We start from the raw sequence: 16,261 nt of genomic DNA, 5'->3' as shown, positions 1-16,261 counted from the left end.
CTTTCCCAATCCCAGTCCTACCAAGTTGCAGGGCCTAATGAATATACAAACACCCACCTACCCATAGATCAAACTAAAAAAACATAAGCAAACAAAAAAATTTTTAAATACTATGAAAAATTATCAAACTACAAAGAACAGTCCTTGCTATTTCCAACCACATAAGCAGACATCCCCTTACATATGATATTACAGAATTGCCAACACAATATGAATTCCATACTTCTGTATTCAATTTCCCACACCTTCTTTTTCAGCTAGGACTCATTCTTGTCTAGTCCCATCTAAGTGAGTTGCCCTTTGATCTTAATCCTCTATCTACACAACTTCTTCCTCACTGTACATTTCTTTCTCCTCAATTCCCATTATCCCTAAATAATTCAAAATTTCTTAACTACACTAAACCATCAATACCATTATTCAAAATTCTCTAAATATAATGAGACACCAATACCTAACACAAGTATACACACATATAGATTGAGCCTACTAGAGACGTCACACTAGTTATCTTAGATAAATTTTCAGATAAGACAGCTCGCATTATAATAAACACATTCTTTATGTCAAGAAGGACTCAAAGCAGAGGAAAGTTATTTTTTAAATCCAATTGGGATTATAGACTGTACGAAAAGGTAGGAGACAGCAACAAGAAAAATATAAACCAGCTCCAAGACTGGCACCCCCTGACCACCTCTTGGAGAACTGTACTGAGTAGGATAACATTAGATTTTTTCCCCACAAAAATGAAAAGGCCTATGGAATTGACTAGACCCCCTGCCTGTTTCTCTGCCATTAGGAGGAAAACTTTCCGCTATGCATAAGATTGAATTCCTTATAGTGCAGCTCAGAGGTGGGCTGCTAATTTTTTTTACTACTGGTTTGGGCGTGCTTCCGCGCATGCTTGTGCGTGCACGTGGCAGTTCTGCCGCCACTACTACTGGTTCGCCCGATCCAGGCTGAACCAGCAGCAACTCACCTCTGGTGCAGCTGAATTTTTATGTAAAAGTGCCTCGGCTCTCATAAAGACTATCACCAGGTGGGACAACACTTTTATAGATTTGGGGAAAAAATGGTAGGTATTGCCTGAGGCTAACCAATATTGGCAAAAATTTAACAGGAAATTCATAACAAGAGTAAGAGAATTAGAATAGAGATTCATTCTTCGGTTTATTCAACTCAGCTTAATATTTTTCAAGGCACTCTGCCAAATGTTACAGGGAAAGTTCACGATCAGGTCAGGATTGCAGTGTTCATCGAATGCTATTAATTCCCAGCATCTGGAAGACAGAATTGACGCTCAGGAGATCAAAAGCAACATGCACTTGATAATGCTGTCTGATAGAATTTTATCTTATTATCTGTTTACTGTAACTGGATTATGGTGTTTACCGTAATTGGATTATGGTTGTGTTTCAAAGAAAAAAAAACAAGAAAATCCACCTGCCTCCTGAAAAAGCAGCTTTGGGACAACCATGACCTGAATGACTGAGAAACTCAATAGACGTTTAGCTATTCACTTTGGGATGAACATCCTTCAAATGGTGTGGGGGGTATGAGCGTATTTCCAGAAAAATTGCAGACTATAGGAACCATTTGTACTTCAGTTTGAGATGCAGACAACACAGACTCACTCCCAACACCTGCACCTGTCTTCAAAACTTAAGGGACACAAGACAGAAAACATCCTACAGCCAAGAAGGTTCCCAAACCATTTGCACTTCTCAGGTGACCCTGAGGACACAGATAACCTCCAAATGGCCTCAATGACTCTCTGAAAGGATGCAAATGACCAGCTGTCTGCAAGGAATATAAATCCTTCCATTCCCCACCATCCAGTGAGAGCTGAAGAAGCTTCTTGGGCGAGAAGCAAAATGTCTTCAAAGAAAAAACAAGAAAGTCCAGTCGCCTCCTGAAAAAGCACCTTTGGGACAACCATGACTTTAATGATTGAGAATTTCCAGAGACATTGTGATGGGAGGGGAAACTCCTAAAGTTACCCATCCTGCTTTCTTTCTCAACCCAACTTCATCATTGCCTGTTAATATTATTCTAGCCTCGAGTTAAGTTGTTTCAAATCATAGTCCACCACGATAGTCTTGATCTTCCACATAAACTGACAAGAATCAGGAGAAGCATATTTTTCTCCAGCTTTGATAACCAAAGCTTGGTGACGTTCTATTAGACAAACCTGTCATGGTTGGCTTCCTACATCTTAAGATTTCCATCAGCAAGTCTTGGAGACAGTTTAGAAGAAATCTTATATTCATAGAAGTTTTATATTGTATGAGCAGCCTCATTGTTACATGTTTGAATAGAAGTGCTGATCAAATGTATTACTATTTACATCATCATCCTGTTAAAGAGCTCGAGGAAATACCCAACAAACACCACACACTCCTACAATTTACTTAATTAAAAATATCCAGTAAAAATAAAAACAAATCTAGGAAAGTATAGCTGTCAAACCATACTTAGAATGATTTGATAGAATTATTATCATCAGATGAAAATATATTTCTAGTTGTTGTTTATAATATGGTACTGAGTAATTAACCACATTTCCTGTGAGGATTTTTCAAATTGAAATTCAAATGTTTAGAAGACTTTAGGTTTAATCATCACTGAATAGGTTGAAGCTAGATTTTTGAGAAACTACTGGAAGATTATCTCTTATTTGGGCCTATGTCATTTTTTCTTCTTCAAATAAATAGCTACTCTTTGATTTGGTGATTTATGGGCAACTAATACTTTGTTGTAAATTGGGACTATATGATCATACCTATAACTTTGTATCTGTATTCTGCATCAATTGCAACTTCTGGACAACACATTAAGGGTGGTTTTTGTAAAGAAGCACCGCAAAATCCAGCGAGGAGACTATTAGATATGAATCAAAGTTATTGTATTTTAGAAATAGCTATGGCAAGTCAATTAGCCAAAACTGGACATATAAGGAAATGTATTAAGCACCAGAGCAATGAAAATCTATAATCTGAAATACAGTGGCAGAAAGCTTACAAGTCTAACACCCATGTAACAAAAATTCTTCAATTGCAGTGCACTGATTGTCCACCAGCAGATGTTCCACACTGTTTATAGGAGACATTTTCCCCCTCTGGGAAAAGGTACAAGAGTGATCCTGGGTATGTGGCACTCCTCTACCAGTAGAACAGGAATACCCAGATTAAGTCAGCTCCTTAAGTCAGACCAGGTAAGAAAAGAGATATACTGGAACTCTACTGATATACGCAATCGTATCATCATCTTCCCATGAAGGTGCAGGATCCACTTTTCGGATCAACGAATGTCATCTTGGCCAAACACAGCCTCCGAATCATGTCTGCATTTTGAGTGAGATATTGATATAAGCAATGGCAACACAATTCTGAAATCCTGACAGCACTTTCCCTTCCCTTCCTTTTATTCGAAAGAGACTCAAGGTGATATCATTTAAGTTTCTTTCTTCTTTCTTTCCAGGCCTAATTCCGTTTTTTCTAACTGCTACGTACTTTCTTCAAGGATATCTCTGTAAATCTCTGTAGAATCTTTGCCTGGTGACTAAGTTATTGAGATCAGGACATGGGTACAAATGGCTGCCATGCTGGCATGGACGGTCTCAAAAGATCCATTTAGTAGAAGACAAATTGTGGCTGCTTCCCCAAAAGCCTTTGTTTAAACCAGCTGTTCTGAGTTATTTATACCACTTCAGTTTGCCTTTCTCTTTTTTTTTTGGGGGGGGGGGGGGGGAGGTAAAGAGCTGGATATTTGCCTGCAATTTTTAAAAGAAATGTATTAGGGCCTTTTTTGGGATTGACATTAATAAATAAGATTTCTGAAGCTGGTGTTTTGTATTTCAGTCATCAAGAGAGGCATCTGCTGAAGCTTGGATAATAGATCATTTTCAACAATCCTACCAGTGTCAGAACTGAAATCAATCCCATTTACATTGAAATTATAGATGGGGAAAAATATTTTCACTCCTAATTACAGATGGGAAAAATTGGAGGACATCACTATGTTGTCTCACTTTTTTTCTCATTTGGAAATAATAAAATGGTTCCATATCGATTTTTCTCCCTTTGCCTCCCCCAATAGTTTATATGTTTTTTAAAAAAATCTTTCCTAAAACTTTATGTGATGGATTCAGTTGGGTAAAGCCATAAATAGTACACCCACTGCTTTCTTCCATAATAGAATTTATGATGGAAAGGGTGATGAAACTTAAATAAGAGACATCAACTCAGTCAAACAAGATTGTATTTTAAGAGGGCGGTTTCTTGAAGATAATAAACTGTTCCCTGCTATTTCAGGCAACAGTAAATCTTTGGGAAACAAATGAGAAGGAAGTTGTTTTTCTGCAGAAATTAAGTTATTGACTTTTCTTCTCCTTTATTCTAAATAACATCTCAAAGACTTGCACATAGAGGCTTTTTTTTAGCAACTGGTATCTGCATTTTTTAAGAACACAACAGCTTCAAAGCAAAAACAAAAACCTGGGGTTGTATGAAAGAACCTGTTTCTTTCAAACCTAAAAGCAACCCTGTTTTCTAACAATTGTCCAGGATGCTGCAGTTTTATATGTTGCAATACAGTTTTTCATGGGCAAAGAAAGATAATTGCAGTTGAACTGGATTATTGTATCTATATCTAATTAATGATTTTGATCCTTGTGAAAAATTATTTTATTTTTAATAATATTTCTTTTGCCACTTTTCTAGAAAGTTCTTATTTCGGAAATTAAAGCTGGAATATACTTATCTTTTAACAGCAATACATTTATGCTGTTTAAAAAACCCAAGACATGAAATATTTTGTTAGTTGATGAAAAAAGCGGCTGATAGGAATGTGAAAAGTAAAATGCATAGTTAAGGCAAGCCTATGTGCTCTGAAACAAGGGATGTGGTGGCTCAGTGGCTAAAACACTGAGCTTGTCTATCAGAAAGGCTGGCAGTTCGGTGGTTCGAATCCCTAGCGGCGCATAACGGAGTGAGCTCCTGTTACTTGTCGCAGCTTCTGCCAACCTAGCAGTTCGAAAGCATGTAAAAAATGCAAGTAAAAAATAGGGACCACTTTGGTGGGAAGGTAACAGTGTTCTGTGCTTGTTCAGCATTTAGTCATGCTGGCCACATAACCATGAAGACGTCTTCGGACAATCTGGCTCTTCGGTTCCAGCTCTCTCCACCTGCCCGTCCTCACCATGCTTGCCCTGCCTGCCACTCACTGATTGGCTGGCTTACCAATTGCCCTGCCCACCGCTAAGTGTCCTATCTAAACCTTAAAGTCTTAAAGCTGTCAAGTTTGAACATCCCTGGGTTTTTTTTCTAAAGGGTTAGGGGTGCAAAGGTCTTGTAACTTGACAGCTTTAAGACTTGCACACTTCAATGCCAGTTCCTGAGCCAACATGACTGGAGGAGGAATACTGGGAGTTGAAGTCCACAAGTCTTAAAGCTGTCAAGTTGGAACTCCCCTGGGTTTTTTTCTAAAGGGTTAGGGGTGCAAGGGTCTTGTAACTTGACAGCTTTAAGACTTGCCTGCTTCAAATGCCAGAATTTCTGAGCCAACTTGCTTTGGTTGCTAAGCAAGAGCGTTGTTAAGTGAGTTTTACCACATTTTACAAGTTGGATATGCCCACCCAGTCACATGACTACCAAGCCATTCCCACTCAGTCACATGGCTGGCAAGCCACTCCCACAAAGCAGGCCACACCTACAAAAGAGATTCTAAAAAAATTTGAAACCCACCACTGCACTCAGGTGACCTCTAACTCAAATATATTATTGTGGTTGGTTACACAATCAGCCTGATGTTTAGACTGGATTTAGCATTTTTGTCCTACTATTGAGTCTTTCCCAAACTCCTGGGATGTTGTTGTGTACCAGTAATACAATAATATTAAAGGTATCACTGAAGTAAGCTAATCCAAGCAAAGCTGGGTTTTTTTACATTTGACTGATGGGGATATTGCAAATGCCAATGGTATTCCAGTGATGCGCCAGACGTTTTGGGTTTGCACCCAAGTTGTGTATTATTATTGGCACTATCTTTGCTTTCTTTTACCACTGTCATTCTACTTTTATTTGCAGGTCTTGGTGTTCTGTGATTTTCTATGGTGCCATCGATCTTTTATTAAAGCTTCTGATGTTTCTACTGATTCCTGTTATTTCTGGGCAGTGAGTTGAATGCCTTGAAACCCAAGCTACATGTAAGTTGGTCTTCCTTCTCTTGCAGATTTCTGAATCATCTTGTCAATTAGGAGCTGATATTTTGTTCCTCTGGTGACTTCTGCTATTTGGACAGTTTCCTTTTTGCACAGAGGAAAAGAGCTTGTTTTCAACTAGATGTTGTTGGACCTTATCAGCAACCATACCAGTTAGAAATTTGAAAGTTATTGGTAAACAATTAATTGGCCTGTAGTTCCCTGGTGCTGCCTCTTTTATTAGATTTTTCATTACCAGGTAGACTTTGTCAAATGTTAAACAATCTTCTCATTCATCTCCTTGAAATAAGCTGTTATACTGCTTGGAAAGGAATGGGTTTAGAGCAGTCACATGTTTTGACCAAAAATCATGCATTTTATCTTCACCTAGTATTGGCCAATTCTTCAGCTTCTTTGCTCTTTTTCCCACCATGCTTGCTGTTCTTAGAACTTATTTCATTTCAGCTTCTTTTTTTATTCTTATCCACCTCTTTTATAAGCTGCATTCACGTTGTATTTCTTTGAGTTGTCCCACAGCTGTATCCAGAATTAGAAAGTTTTATTCTTTGTCAGGTATAGTGATATTGACTATCACTATAGTCTCTCCAGTGATGAATTTGATAGAAATGTTTGTAATTTGACTGAAATTGGAGATTTTTCCTATAGTGTGCAATTTGAGCTTCAAATCTGTCACTTTTCTTCGGTATTCCTGTTATCTGCTGCTTTGTTATTTCCAATGCTTCCTTGATCTTTCTTGTTTCTAGGTGATGTTTCTTGATAAGGTATTCTTCTTCACCTTCTTGCCTTTCAGGTATACTTTTTGTTCGTCAGCCTCTTGTCTTTCATCTGTTGTAGTTTGCTTGCATCTGACTTAACATGCTGATCTTATTTTCCATTTCATCGGTGCACTGGTTGGCTTTTTTCTTCTTTGTTGATTTTGCATTCCAAAATTCAGTTATAACTAAAACTGTATTGTACATTAGTTGGTTTGTTTCTTGCAGTGAGCTGGTTTTTTTATTTTACATTACAATATTATTATCTTTTAATATTTGTGTTAGCTGTTTCCTTGAAGCAAACTTCATTGCAGGCAGTCTTATTCGGTTGTTTTTGTGGTGTTCTAGATACTCAGCTTTGTTTCCGTTCATTTTTTAGCTAGAGAGCTTTGTTCTTTCTGAGAAGAGGGAGGATGATGCTTCAATATCTATGTTGGCTCCCTCTACTGCTGACTGTTTCTGGTTTGCCTCTACAGTCTGAACTACTTCTGGCAAGGCTTCAATTTCTTTGCCCTGGGTTGACCTATGCAGTTCTTTTGATTCCGATTCTGTGAATACTTTATTTCATATTGTAAATCGACCTTGATCTGCTAGCCTCCATTCTGTTACTTCTGACATTGAATGTTAGAATCATTGGGCTGCAAGGGACCTTGGAGGTTTTCTAGTCCAGAGTTCCTCAAACCTTCTGGATTTGTGGACCAGCGGGGGGGGGGGGGGGTTGTTCTGTGAGAGCAGAAGGCAAGTGTGCATGCACGCAGCTCCTTTGTGTGAGTGGCATGCACATGTGCCCACGGCTTGCACAAATTGAGTACATGTGCATGCACTTGCCTGCTGCTCACCCATGTACGCATTCACCCACCGTTTCCTCGACCCAGCTGCAAACTGCTCACTGGCCACTACTGGGGCACCATCCAGAGGTTGAGGACCCCTGTTCTAGTCCAACTTGCTATCCAAGTCAGGAGTCCTTATACCATCATGGACAAATGAATGTCCAATCTTTTCCTTAAAAACTCCAGTGGTGGAGCACCCACAATTCCAAGAATTTCTCCTGTATCAAACTAGCCAAAAAAAATCACAATAAGTATTAATTTGCTTAATGATAATATTCAACCTTTTTCAACAGAAATCTTAAGGACCACTTATATAATACAGACATCACCAATCATATAATTTAAATTTCCAGTCTACTATTTTATTTTATTTTATTTTATTTTACTGCAAGCATAGATGGCACTTAAATCTTATTCTCATTGTGAGTCTATTTAGATGAATTAGAAAACTATGGTTTGCTGCTAAACATTATCCTAAGTCTGGGAGTACAAAGGAAGTGAGGACAGAAGATGAATAGTGCATATGCTTAGGTTCTTTCTGATAATATTCATATAATACTCTTTTCTCCATACACCCTTCTCCTACTTTAGTGACTATATTCCCTTTCATTGTCTTGGTCATTAAGCAAAATGGTTGCTAAGTGAACACATGATTGAGAGATGGAAGCTGCAAGAATCACAGATTGCTACCATCTGATTTGGATAAAGTTCCCTCATACAGTGTCCTGTGCCTGACATTTTTGTTTTTGAAAATGTAAAGTTCTCTAGATATTTTCCATATACATGCAGTGGTAATACTCTGACGATAAGGAAAAAGACTTGAGAGCTATCCTTTTATCCCAGAAATTCTCTGGGGATACAAGATAGTTCTGGCTTCTATCTTAGTAGGCACTGTGGTAGTTAATATTAACATCACCTCCTATCTTCCAGTGAAGTGCCTTTACGTCATGCCCTTATCCCTAAGCAGAGATGGTATTCAGCAGCTTCTGACCAGTTCTGGAAAACGGTAGCAGAAATTTTGAGTAGTTCGGAGAACCGGTAAATACCGCCTCTGACTGGACCCGCCCCCATCTATTCTCTGCCTCCTGAGTCCCAGCTGATTGGGAGGAAATGGGGATTTTGCAGTAACCTTCCCCTGTAGTGGGGAGGAAATGGAGATTTTACAATATCCTTCCCCTGCCATGCCCACCAAGCCATGCCACACCCACCAAGCCGTGCCCACAGAACTGGTAGTAAAAAAATTTGAATCCAACCACTGGCCACTCTCATTAAGTGTGAGATGGTGTGGTTCTACAGCTTGTGTTCCTAATGGCAGGGAAAAATATAATTTAAAAAATCAAAGGACACAAGAGTCCAAAGTTATTACATAAATCTACACTTTATTACCCCAGTTCTGTTAATATTTGCTGATTACCTATTTCTAGAATGAGTATGAGAGAAATGTAATATAAAAGAAAAAATAGAAATAATGGAGGACAATTCTTCACTGTCATTTGAATTAGAAATGAAGTCCATTATTATTTCAATATATTTATTAGTAAGGAAAATATCTTTTCAAGTTCTCTGAGGAAGTTTTTAAAAAGATAGATTAAACAATAAGCAAGGATAAGCAGCTTTGTGTGCTATATTTTTCTAGCCGAAAGAAATGGGCACTCTTCTCCATTGTGTAGTGGACATGTAGTACGAAATTGAATCTTTTCAATTTCAGATAATAATGGTATTTGCTCATTGGTTCTTTTTCATTTGTATGAATCTCCACTTAAGTCAACCTTTCAGTTGACTTTCAATTGACTTTATTTTCAAACTCATCTTCAGTTCAATTTCAAAGGAAGAAAAAAGAACAGAAAGACAAAACAAACATCATTTTAATTCATCTTCAAATTCATCCAGAAAAAAAGGAAGAGGAAAAAGAGGCAACCCAAAGAAGTAAAAAAAATGATTTGGAAATATATGCTTACTATAAACAAGTTTAATCTCCACAACCAGATCAATTACATCTGAAAATCTGGAAAGAGAATCTGGAAGACATTCTGGTATCCCTTATCCTTCATAATTTTTGAGAAATTATGGAGGATAAGAGTAGTGCCAGAAGATTGGAGAAGGACAAATTACCTGATTTACTACCAGGTCCAATTCAAGATGTTTGTTACCTTTAAATCCCTTTATAGCATGAGATCAGGTTACCTGAGGAACCATCTCCCCCAATGGAATTGGCTGGCCCCACTTGCTCCAGCAGGAGGTGTATGCTGCAGACCTAATTGGCCAAGGAATTTCAGGAGAAATTTCAGTCCAGGAGAAAAAGTTTTTCTGCCATGACACCCACCCTTTGGAACATTGTGTCCTCAATGTGAGACCTTCCACCATATCTTTGACTTTCTGAAAGGACTTGAAAACATGGCTCTGCCAATTGGCTGGGTGCCCCAATGGAAACAGTCCATACACTCAGAAGACCCTCACCTTTCCATATTGTATATGCACTGATTCCTTTCTTATCTACTTTTTTTTTGTTAATTCTTAATGTTTTAATGTTTTTAATATGCTACTTGTTTTTATATTGCTTTATGATGTTGCAAGCTGCCCAGAGTCACTCAACAGTGAGATGGATGATATATAAATACATAAAGTCATAAGTCAGCAAGATGAATTCCTTGAGGCACAATATGAAATTCTTTGTTTAGTTGGACAAAAGCTAATATATGAAAGTAGAATGGCAGGACAGTATTGAGCAGCAATACATGCGGAAATCTAGATTTTGAAAGTTCTGACATTAGAAATACTTCAGTACTATCTACAAGCATCCAAAGAAGTATAGTGTCAAAATCAAGATAAATACTTCCTCTTCTATGTAGGTTAAACTGCAACTAGAATATTGTGTACAGTTTTAGACATTTCACTTAGGAATATAATTGACAAACTAGTGTCCCCAGAGGAGAGCAACCAATATAAAAAAGTGCCTGAAAATATATGCAGGGACCTGTTGGAGGTGTGGGGTATGTTTAGATAAGGATTTGAAAAAGAAAATACTTAGAATAGGAAGACATAACTGTCCTCAAATAAGTGAAGGGTGGTTATGAAGAAGACAAAATCTACAAATTTGCAAAATTTTCAGGCTGTAAGGTTTTATACAATATAAGTGATTTATTTTCACACTTAACCTTACAAGAAGTATACTTCTTTAGTAAATACAAGATGGAATCATAGTCCAAGCAATAGCCGCAAACCAAAGCCCAGTGCTTTGAGAATGCATACAATACATACACCTACAACCTTCGCAAAGTACAACACAATCCTCTTTTTCTTGTAGTTAAAATCCCATCCTGTACCTTCCTTCCCACAAGCTATTAAACCCCGTGTGATCTTTTAGCAAAACATTATTCATTCTGTTATAGAACACCTATTTTTAGATTTAAAGTTATGTTTTTTGTAACTATTTCCAGAGAAAGGTCAATGGTAGTACGGCAGATTTGGTTTGATAAATTACAATAATCCACATTTGTAATGACAACTTGCTAATACTGAAAGTGTATACATAAGCACACCTCTGTGCCTACCTTCCATGTCCTAATATTCCTTTGTATTCGAATTCATTTCATGTATATATAATCATGTTTATACTTATATCGGTTATGTAATTCATGCTTGATGAAATAATAAATAAATAATAAATAAAATAAAATAAAATAAAATAATAAATAAAATAATAAAATAAAATAAAATAAAATAACTAAATTAAATAAAATAATTAAATTAAATTAAATTATTAAATTAAATTTTAAATTAAATTAAATTAAATTATTAAAAATGTAATCTTCCACACTATCTACAAGCATCCAAAGAAGTATAGCGTCAAAATCAAGATAAATACTTTGTCAGGCCTGCAGAGGTTCCTTTAAGAATCTTTGGCCTGCCACACTTTCTTATAATTTCCTATGTGTTTCAATAGTGTAGTAGTTGGGAGGGGGGAATAGAAAGGAGTAGGATTGTGGAATGTATGTTGTCATTCTTTTATAGAAGCCAAGGTCATCTTTTGTCTCCGCACCTCGACACCTGACCGGAAGCAGAGGGGTGTAGATGCCAGCGTGGAAGTTGATGATTGGAACATGTGATGAATTATGGGGTGTGGGGAAAGATATGAACTTTCAACTGGGTGAACCCACAGGATGTAAAATAGAGTTGAAATTTTATAGCATAATGCCAACATATCTGTCTTATTAAATTGGAGCTTTAAGGATAACTTTGCCTTGGAAAATGATTTAATTCTGCATGATATTTGGAACGCTGACATTATTTCAACTCTCCCTTTAAAATAAAGCACCAGACCCCCCCCCCTCGTACGGGGGGGGGGGCTGGTGAGGGGTACTGATCTCCCAACGCTGACCACATCAGCGTAAACTATCAGTGAACAATTAAGATAAAGAAGCTAATGATGAATTGGGTTTTTGGAGAGAGGCCGCCTGTCAGGCCTGCAGAGGTTCCTTTAAGAATCTTTGGCCTGCCACACTTTCTTATAATTTCCTATGTGTTTCAATAGTGTAGTAGTTGGGAGGGGGGAATAGAAAGGAGTAGGATTGTGGAATGTATGTTGTCATTCTTTTATAGAAGCCAAGGTCATCTTTTGTCTCCGCACCTCGACACCTGACCGGAAGCAGAGGGGTGTAGATGCCAGCGTGGAAGTTGATGATTGGAACATGTGATGAATTATGGGGTGTGGGGAAAGATATGAACTTTCAACTGGGTGAACCCACAGGATGTAAAATAGAGTTGAAATTTTATAGCATAATGCCAACATGTCTGTCTTATTAAATTGGAGCTTTAAGGATAACTTTGCCTTGGAAAATGATTTAATTCTGCATGATATTTGGAACGCTGACATATTCCTCTTCTATGTAGGTCAAACTGCAATTAGAATATTGTGTATAGTTTTAGACATTTCACTTAGGAATATAATTGACAAACTAGTGTTCCCAGAGGAGAGCAACCAATATAAAAAAGTGCCTGAAAATATATGTAGGGACCTGTTGGAGGTGTGGGGTATGTTTAGATAAGGATTTGAAAAAGAAAATACTTAGAATAGGAAGACATAACTGTCCTCAAATAAGTGAAGGGTGGTTATGAAGAAGACAAAATCTAGAAATTTGCAAAATTTTCAGGCTGTAAGGTTTTATACAATATAAGTGATTTATTTTCACACTTAACCTTACAAGAAGTATACTTCTTTAGAAAATACAAGATGGAATCATAGTCCAAGCAATAGCCGCAAACCAAAGCCCAGTGCTTTGAGAATGCATACAATACATACACCTACAACCTTCGCAAAGTACAACACAATCCTCTTTTTCTTGTAGTTAAAATCCCATCCTGTACCTTCCTTCCCACAAGCTATTCAACCCCGTGTGATCTTTTAGCAAAACATTATTCATTCTGTTATAGAACACCTATTTTAGATTCCAAGTTATGTTTTTTGTAGCTATTTCCAGAGAAAAGTCAATGGTAGTACGACAGATTTGGTTTGATAAATTACAATAATCCACATTTGTAATGACAACTTGCTAATACTGAAAGTGTATACATAAGCACACCTGTGTGCCTACCTTCCATGTCCTAATATTCCTTTGTATTCGAATTCATTTCATGTATATATAATCATGTTTATATTTATATCTGTTATCTAATTCATGCTTGATGAAATAATAAATAAATAATAAATAAAATAAAATAAAATAAAATAAAATAAAATAATAAAATAAAATAAAATAAAATAAAATAATAAAATAATAAAATAAAATAATAAAATAAAATAAAATAATAAAATAAAATAATAAAATAAAATAACAATTAAATTAAATTAAATAATTAAATTAAAAAATAATTAAATTAAATTAAATTAAATTAAATTATTAAAAATGTAATCTTCCACACTATCTACAAGCATCCAAAGAAGTATAGCGTCAAAATCAAGATAAATACTTTGTCAGGCCTGCAGAGGTTCCTTTAAGAATCTTTGGCCTGCCACACTTTCTTATAATTTCCTATGTGTTTCAATAGTGTAGTAGTTGGGAGGGGGGAATAGAAAGGAGTAGGATTGTGGAATGTATGTTGTCATTCTTTTATAGAAGCCGAGGTCATCTTTTGTCTCCGCACCTCGACACCAGACCGGAAGCAGAGGGGTGTAGATGCCAGCGTGGAAGTTGATGATTGGAACATGTGATGAATTATGGGGTGTGGGGAAAGATATGAACTTTCAACTGGGTGAACCCACAGGATGTAAAATAGAGTTGAAATTTTATACCATAATGCCAACATGTCTGTCTTATTAAATTGGAGCTTTAAGGATAACTTTGCCTTGGAAAATGATTTAATTCTGCATGATATTTGGAACGCTGACATTATTTCAACTCTCCCTTTAAAATAAAGCACCAGACACCCCCCCTCGTACGGGGGGGGCTGGTGAGTGGTACTGATCTCCCAACGCTGACCACATCAGCGTAAAATATCAGTGAACAATTAAGATAAAGAAGCTAATGATGAATTGCTTCTCTGAAGTTCTTCCGAAGTGTAAAAGAATTTGCGTGGGAGGAAATTTTCACTTGTATAGCCTCTGGGAAGATGCATGCACAGCCGGAGGGGGATGGCTGGAGGGGCCTCTCAGACCGACTTCTTCAACCAAACGTGAGTCAATCTTTCCCCTCCTTCACTAGTAAAAGCTGCAATGAGCTGGAGGACTTGAATGGAGATAATTACTCCTTCCAAACGGCAATAAATGAAATGACTTATTACCCAGCAACTAAGTGGGAGACAGATTCCCTTTCAAAATGGGAATTTCAACCTTGGCAGCAAGAAAGAAATTGGCCAGCTTCTTTCACTTGCCAGCCACCACAAATTGGGCTGCAACCAGTAAATGAAGCAGAACCAGATTGGGTTTTCTTCCCAGAGTTTGGATGGAGGAGATGCCACTGGCCACCTCCTTTGCCATCAGCATGGGAAAATGCTCCAAGCCAACAGAGGGCACCTACAATAAAGTGGGAGGACGGCGTTAGAAAACTGACTATCGGCTGCGGGCCACTGCCACCAGTGGAGCCAAAAGGGCACCCAGGAACGTTGGAACCCAACAGCCCAGACCGTCCGGAACCTGCGGCAACCGCAGCAGACACTAAACCTCCGGGTATCCAACGAGTTCCAAAGAGTTATTGGGATCTGGCGGAGGTGTTCAGTGAGGAAGACGGAAACCACCTTCCACCTCACCGCCCCACAGACTGTGCAATAGAGTTCAAACATGGGGTAACCTTACCAAAGCCAAAAATGTACTCTATGACTCCTAAGGAGATGATAGAATTGAGGAAGTACATTGACACCAATTTGAAAAGAGGCTTTATTGAACCAGCCAAATCGAAAGTAGCAGCCCCAGTGCTTTTCAGAGAAAAGAAGGATGGGGGAGTTCGCCTCTGTGTGGACTTACGAGCTTTAAATGCAGTATGCGAAAAGAATACCTATCCCCTGCCTCTCATGAAAGATATGTTGAACCACTTGGCTAAAGGCAAGATTTTCACCAAGCTGGACTTGAGAGAGGCGTATTACCGTATACGAATCCGGAAAGGGGATGAGTGGAAGACCGCTTTTAACACTCCTCTGGGCAGCTTCCAATATAAAGTCATGCCTTTTGGTCTACAAGGAGCACCCACAGTATTCATGCAGTACATAAATGAAGTGCTGCACGACCACCTATACCGCGGAGTACTCGTCTATTTAGATGACATCTTGATCTTCTCTGAGACCCTGGAAGAACATGTGAAACTGGTACGGCAAGTCCTGAAAAAACTTCTGGCTGCCAAACTGTACGCAAAGTTGTCAAAGTGTGAGTTCCACAAGACCCCGCTAGATTACCTGGGGTAGTCAGTAATCTACCTCGTATCTCCAATGAAGGAGTAGAAATGGATCCAGGAAAAGTTAAAGCGGTGTTGGATTGGAAACCTCCAAGCACTCGCAAACAATTACAAAGCTTCCTTGGATTTGCAAACTTCTATAGGCAGTTTATTCCGACATTCGCTGAAATTGCCCTACCATTGACCGAACTCTTAAAAACGGGGCCTTCCCCAACTAAACCGAAAGCAAACCAACCGTTAAAATGGACAATGGATTGTCAAAAGGCATTTGAGAAATTAAAACGGCTCTTTGCCCAAGAACCCATATTGCAACACCCCGATCCAGAGCGACCTTTCATAATCCAAACGGATGCCAGTGATGTCGCGATAGCCACGGTGCTACTGCAAAAGAATAAAAAAGGCCACCTCTTACCTTGCGCTTACATCTCCAAGAAACTCACCACTACGGAAAGAAGGTGGCCCATTTGGGAGAAGGAAGCATTCGCGATCAGGTGGAGCATGCTCACCTGGAGACATCTCCTGGAAGGGGGATATATACCGTTCGAGGTATGGACTGATCATAAAAACCTCGAAGCTCTC

The sequence above is a fragment of the Natrix helvetica genome (genome assembly GCF_964273705.1).
Source record: "Natrix helvetica genome assembly, chromosome: 4".
Classification (NCBI taxonomy): Eukaryota; Metazoa; Chordata; class Lepidosauria; order Squamata; family Natricidae; genus Natrix; species Natrix helvetica.
This window is presented reverse-complemented; position numbering follows the sequence as displayed.